Here is a 7,530-nt window from a genome sequence, read left to right as displayed (position 1 = left end):
CCGCGGCCAAAGCCGCGGGCTTGAAACGGGTCCTGCAGCATGCAAGGAATGCTGCAGCTTTGCTGTTTGCGATAACCCGCTGACGAATGACGAAAGTAACTTTCTTTAGCACTTCCTGACCGTGATGTCAGATTTCCTCTTATCTCGCTGCTGGCACGGCTCGAAAGCACCAGGTGAAATGAAAAGCAAGTCCCCACCAGGGAGCTGTGAGCATCTGCTTATCACAGCCTTTGCAAACGGGGAAGGGAGGGTCTCTCATTGAGAAAACACATCACTCGCAACGATCAATGGGGAAACGGGCATCCTACGGTGTAAAGCTCTCAAGAAAGCCAAAGGAAGCATCTCCAAGTTGTGCTGAGTTCCCCCTGCACTACTCTGACATTGCAAAGGGGCATCAAAGCTCCCTTTGCTTCCTCCAAAGTCAAGAGCGGAGACAAAGTCCAAGAGCATCCAAGAACCGCAGGGCTGCCGCCAACGTAATTTTGCATTTAAAACTGCACAAATCATGACCTTTATCTAATCTCTCCAAATGGCTCTGCCCAATCTAGCTCGCCTCCATATCAAGGTGTTACCAGGAGAGCTTCGGGAGCAGTAATAAGAGTCAAAAGCACAAGTGGAGCTTGTATCACCCTCCACCAGCAGCACCAAATCTTCCGCAGCCTTGTTCCTTCTCATGCTTCACCCCATTGTCTCTGGTGGAAAGGAGCAGCTGCAGAAACGATACAAAACATCTCTGCAGAAAATTTCCCTTCCCATTCACATTTGGATTCAAGTCGCAGCTCATCAATTACTTTAGATGGACAGATTAAATTTCGGGTTGTTGGACAGCAGATTTATCTATTGAGATGTGGAGAATGAAATTATTTCTCAAACAATTTAGAGCTATTACTTCCCCCCATTTCAAAGACATTCCTATCGCAGAGTGCTCACGGGCTGGGCAAATTCCACTTAGCAAGACTGATTAATGAGCCCGAAACGCTGATGAACACTGACCTCCCCGCAGCTCCTCCTTCTCCTCACATCCACCCACAAGCAAGGATAAGCCCTAGGAGAGTACCTGAGGGAGAGCAACCATTTATCTTAGCAAATACCTATAGCTCGTCGCTGGGAGGACCGGGTGAAAGCAAACCTGCAGCAAGCAAAGGTCCTTCCCAGCGAGAAGCGTCAGCCGGAGCTCAGAGGGGCTGCAAACCTCCCGCACAAGCTCACCCGGAGCTTCTACCTTGCCCAGCAGAAGCACAACACGGAGCCAGGTAGCACTGCTGGGAGGCTGTCCAGCAGCAAGCCCCGCACCGCAGCACGCCGGGCAGGCTGCTGAGCCCCGCTCTGGTTCCTGTTCGTCCTCACCCTTTTGCTCATCATCGCTCTCACACGGGTCAAGCAGATAAAGAGCCCCGTTACCTTACAGGAACTTCCCATCGCGATGTGTGGGCTCTCAAAGGGAAGAGGTATCTCAGATAACAATATTAAGCTCATGAACTGGAAGCCAGAATATACATAAAATTGTAAAAACAATAAAAAAAAACCAACCAAAGGGAAGCTCTGGAGTAACCTGTTAAACACACTGAACTCACAAGCCTCAGCCCCAGAGGCAGAGGAACGGCTCTCAGCAGTGCTCGAGTCAGAGCGGGCACAAACATTAACCAGAGCTCCTGGATCTCATACAAGACATGAATTACTGAAACAAGGCGAGGACCGGAGGCAAACACCTCTGAGGTGACAGATGTTAAGAGGACGTGGGAAGAGCGAGAGCCAGAGCATAGGGTCAAACCATTAAATCCAAATTAGTCAGATGCGCAGAAGAAACGCTCAGTGACATACTGAGGCATATACTGAAGATGTACAGGATACAACTGCACCTGTGCTTTCTCTGCTTGCAGGAGGAGCCTGTGCAAGGGCAGCAGTGTCGTGTGCCCCCCCCGGGGCTGCTGTCACCCCGCCAAGCAGCGCTGCACGGGCCGAGCCCAGCACTGCGGGAGCTCGTCCTATTTTATCTTAGGAAAGTCTTGCTGACCCCGAACTCCCCCCTCGCCAAGGACCGCCAGGCTCGTTTCCTCCATTACATGTGCTCCTTCAGAGAAAGAAATGGAAAAGGGGAAAAAGAAACCACACCAAAAACCCAGAAGTGTGGCTAAAACCCACACTGGGCAGCTGATGAGTCCAAGATGGTAACGCAGGGCTGGAGGGGGGGACAAGGATCGAGTAACATCCCCCAGTTTGGAGGAGGGAAAAGAAATCACAGGAAAGCCCAGATCCTTTCGTCCTCCGAGGCGAACTCCCGACAGCAGCAGTGACCTCCCTGAAGCTTAAAAACACAGGCTGAGCCCTCCCCGGCGGCACGGCAGGAGAGGTTCGTTAAAAGCCCGTGCAACGAGCCGGCAGACCTCACATCGTGTGGCAGGCGGCCCTGCTGGGAGCGCTTGGCTCGGCAGAGCACGGCCGCCGCCCGCCCGCCCGTCCGTCCGTCCCGCCGTTGGAGGGTCACCCAGCGGCATGCAGGGGCTTTAAAATGAGCGGAAGGAAGCTGTAACTTCCCAAAGGAAACTGCGGAGCTGCAGCTGATGACAGTACTTCCCCCCTTTGTGGAGCCCTCCGAGGGCTGCAAACGGAGGGCTCTGCTGAGAAAGCAGGAATCGTTAAGGTAAGGGCTTTAATTGCAATGCCTGGGAGCATTTTACCAGATGGGGTCTGAAATTCTCTGCTCACACACCTAAGGTCTGGACAGCCCAGACCTTTTGCCCAACCACCCAAAATCCAGGAGGTCCAACAGGTTCAGCACAGGTCCAAACCCCAACCACAGGTTTGAGGTTTGTATAACTAAAAAGCCTTGCCACTGAGGTTTTAGAAAACCCTAATCAAACTCCCTGCACCACATCAGGCAGCTGATTGTACTTCTCTTTTAGATGTCTAAGTGATCTGCAGAGCTGTTCCCAGGAATAACAAGAGCTTCTTGCAAAATCAGGTGGGCGCAATCCTCTCTGAAGGCCCTGGTCTTCACCAGCTCCTCCTCTAAGGGAATTTCAGGTTTCCCTGTATGAAGGACAACACTGCTTTGAACAGTGGGTCTTCTTGCTGTTACAAAATGAATGCATGAGAAGCAATACGCCCTTTTCCTTTGCTACCCACCCCAACAGTGATGCATTTCGGGAGCTGGATGGAGAATACAGACTCCCAGACTACAAGGAAGAAGGGCTACTGGGACACCAATGCATCTTTAACGACCTTGGACAACCCTGAGCTGAAAGATGCCCTTGTGTTATCCCCAAGCAGCATCTGCTGATGTGAAAATCCCTCCTCAGATGCTCTCCCGCTCCAATGATCTGCCCAGACAGAAGCGGTGTGCCGCATCCTTGGCAGCGCTGTGGCGATGCCCAGGAGAAACCCGTGTTACACCCCTACACCCCTTGGACAAGACCAAACCGTAATGGTCCGGCAGACAGAGCCAGACCACGTGCCTGCTCTTCCAGTCACCCTCTCCATAACCATGTGCATCAAGATTTAAGAAAACCAAATGCAGAGCAGCAGTTTTCTCTGCAGGTCCTGGCCTGCCCCAGAGCCGCGTGGGGCTGGCTGCTGGGACGGGGGATGACGGGGCAGGGAGCAGAGGCTGTCTGCAGCCTGAGCTACGGCTAAGCGTGGGAAGACCACCAGGTATCACCACTGTGCTTTAGAGGAGAAACCCAGCTGGACCTTTTGAGGCTCATCAGTATCCCAGGCAAATACAACAAAGGGGTTTCTTTTTGACTTTCCCACACAATCCAGGGTTAGAGCCTCTGACTCCTGCATCCCAGGTCTGGGCTGTCTCTCCGGTATACTTACTAGCAGGCTGCCAAATCCAGGCTTGGCTTTAGTGAAGAACAAGCTCTTAAGACTACATAAAGCTTGGGAGCTGGAGAGCTTGGAAGGATTGCTCAATCTGCCCGCGTTTGGCACCCTTCATAGAGAGTCCACTTCCACGCTCATTAAATCCAGCCTTTTTCTCCCCTCGCTGGAAGACATGCAGCTCTGTCAGGGGAATTCGGTTAAGAAAGGGGAGGGGGGAAAAAAGAGAGATGTCTTGGCTTTTACTATTGACGTGAAGTCCTAAACTCATGTTTACCTCACCAGGGCTCACACTTCATCACTCATAAAACATGACCATAGGTAAAAGATGGGATATGTAAAAAAGAAATTATGATTATAGCTGATCAAGAAATGGGATACCTTCCCACGCACTGAGTTTTCAGCAAAGAAAATTCAAAACATTTTGGCCAACCCAAAGCTTTAAGACAGGACTTGACCTGAACCATGACAATCAAATTATAACACAGAATTCAGCTGCTGTTAAAGAAAATGAGTAATTGCGTAACCGTATATAGTGTTACACTGTAATGATACGCTTACAGAAGATTTTCCAAGCAGTCATTGTTCTCCTGCTCTTCAGACTGGCACAGGGAATCGAACCATGATGAACTTTTGACAGGACAGCGATGAGAACGGCTACGGTACATCTCTGAGATGAGTAAATAGCAGCCAAGTCAGGAAATCAAGCCTTGTCACGTCAAGTATTCGGGCCAGACCCGAGCGAGGAAGCTCCAGGCGGTAGCCTGCAAGCCTGGGCTAGTTCAAGAAATTCAGAGAACTTGTTTTTGTCTATTTAAAACCAAGCGGCCCTATATAAATGCTGAAGCGACAAGCTCTGTCTTTGGAGGCAGAAGTAAACCACGGGGTGGGATCTGAGGTAGGTGCCTGCAATAGCTGGCTCCAATATCATTTATGCAAAACTGTCAAAACAGACTATTATTAAATAACCAAACATGTATGTTGAATTAAAGACCTTTATACCAATTTTATGAGTCCCGTATGAACCCAGTTTTAAATACCTGTTGCTGTTGGTATCTCCAGACCATCCCTGGGCTGATCGTGCCACAGGCTGCCACTGTTAGACAGAGGCACATCCTCATTTCAGGGCACACACCAGTCTCACCGCGGATACCGTACACTTTTCTTCGTTAAAACATCCCAAGAAATCTTATTTCAGAAGTTCTGCCATCAGATCAATGGCACGCAATCTCCCAACATCCAAAAGACTTTTCTGGCAAGAGCTTGTATGGATGCCATTGCATTATTCATGCATGACGGGGATATGCAATTTTTCTCCATACAGTCATGATTTTGGGTGACCCGCCTCCAATTAGACTCACTCCACTTTCAAAAAGCCTTGGAAATTACAACCAAATGCGTTACTTTTCTCACTGCAAGAAGTGCCAGGTTACCTGCCAGAAAGCAAAAGCGCTGAACAAACGAACCTCCCGATACATTCATCCCACTGAGCCGAAGCAGCGCAGTACGCGGAGGGAAAGCACGACTGAAAAGCAAAAATTCATATATATTTCATAAATATGAAAAATATTTATGACGCTGCATTTGTTGCAGCTTTTACCTTTTAAATTGGCGATGGAGGAAATAAAGGCCTAGAACAATCGCAAACTTCTGTCGTTTTGAGATTTGCACTCCAGTGCAAATGAGTCTTGTGCTCCAGACAAGATCTGGAGATGATAGTTCAGCTTCAGGATCAGTACTGCAGGGCCCGAAGCTGTAGCTGGTGCTGGCAGAAGAGTTGTGCATCCCAGAAGATGCAGATAGCCTGCTCACGGTGACGGCTGCTGACACGCGCCCTGACACCATTACACCTGGGCTGCATTACACCTTCCTGGACTGTTACCCAAGTTGCAAAGCCTTGCTAAAAATCAGGCCACTGGCTGACAACGGGTTCAGTGAAAAACAGTTCCTAAATGTCACACCGGGGACCGGGCTGGCATTATTAGAAGCAGACAACAAACACTCAGAAAACTCTGCTTAATGGCACCAGGTAATGATGCTGAAAGATATCCCCCAGCTTCTTCCTAAAGAAGTAATTAAAACCAGAGCACTACTTTTCACATTACAGATAACTGATGCAGACCTGCATATGAAATCAAGCTGCAGTTTGCAAGATTAAGCCCACAATATGCTTTTAATAGGTCTCTGGATGCTCCTCTGCCTTGTGGCAGCACAGTGGGGCTCTGCACTGGCATCACCTCCTCGCTGCAGAGATGGGGCAGTCTCAGAGCAGCTCGGCACCCTCTTCACCCCCAAAAGCAACAGGAGCGGAGTCGCGGAGGGCACTCCTGGGCCGGCCATCCCGTGCATCGCTCCTCCACGCACAAGCTCCCAGCAAGGGGAGGTGGGAAGAGCAGGCAGTTGGAAAGAGGTAGGAAAGACAGACCTGCACCACAAACCCTCTTATGCAAGAGCAATTTCAAAGGAAACCTCACGTATTACAGGACCTACAAGCCAAACCTTGCTTGCAAGCCAGAGGGAACAACCCACAGCTCTTTCCAGCCTGCTGGGGAACAGGGAAGAAACAAGCATCACATCTACTGTTACGGGCAGCAGGAGCTGAACCCGATGCTGCCAGAGCTGAGGGAAGGGGCCTGGATGCCACTGCCAACCAGCGTACGGAGGCTACTTGTCCTTGGGGACAGAGAATGGACAAGCAGCCCCGAGGCCTCGGGAGTTGCTCGGGGCTTCTTCCCCTCCCCCGTTTTAAATAATAAATGTTTTGTTGCATCTCAGTGTTGTAGATCCTTGTAGAACCAAGGATGTGAACAGACAGTGCGAGCTGGAGAACAGGAAGGGCTTTTGGTTTTACCCGTGGTTTAATTGAGGCTCATCGAGTTTTCTAGCCCCAAATGTCTTCTGCAGAAAATGAAGCTGAAGCAGAGCGGCAAAAGCAGGAGTAGGGAGTACCGCTGTCTGCAAGGGGACAGCCTGCCAAGAAGGAGTCTAACACGTGTGCAATGCACAGAAAATTGCTCTGGGTAAACAGGTTATTAAAAAAAAAAAATCTTAATGGGAGGAAAAATAAAAGGTTTTATAGCTTAACTGCTTCAGTGCTTGTGTTTCGGATCCAGGGACCAAGGCTAGACAGACACACACCAGCCCCTGGAGCTCTCTGCTGAGCACCTGTGCCTGCGGGACGGCCAAACCAGACCCAGGCTCCGTGCGCACGTTCCCTGTAAAGATTAATTTCCATAACGCCTGTGAGATGAGAGGCAGGACATCCCCCGACAAGGAGCGGGAACTTTGGTAGCGCTGGCACACGTCAGACTGGTTCCAGGCCGAGTGGCTTGCATTATACAAAGCCTCTGTCATCGCCAAAATGAAACAAGATCGAAAAAGACACCTCCAGCTTCATGCACACTGCAACTGCCTGCATGCTTTTGATTAAGATATTCGTTAGTGGCACAGCCTGCCACATATTAAGCCCATCTTTAAGAACAAGAAGGCAGACCCAGGGAACTACGGGCTGATGAGCCTCACCTCCGTTCTGGAGTGTGCCCCCCTTGGGATCCCGTTCCCAAGGACAAAATGGTAAACCAGGAACAGTCAACACTGACTCAGCAACAGCAAGCCTTGCTTGTCCAACCTGACTGCTTTCTATAAAGAAAGACGAGGGCAGACAGACGAGGCTGGAGCCGTGGATGTGACATGCCACCTCCCGACCGC

The sequence above is a fragment of the Pygoscelis adeliae genome, unplaced genomic scaffold, assembly GCF_000699105.1.
Source record: "Pygoscelis adeliae isolate BGI_AS28 unplaced genomic scaffold, ASM69910v1 Scaffold114, whole genome shotgun sequence".
Lineage (NCBI taxonomy): Eukaryota > Metazoa > Chordata > Aves > Sphenisciformes > Spheniscidae > Pygoscelis > Pygoscelis adeliae.
The sequence above is the reverse complement of the archived record's forward strand: the minus strand, read 5'-3'. Positions refer to the sequence as shown.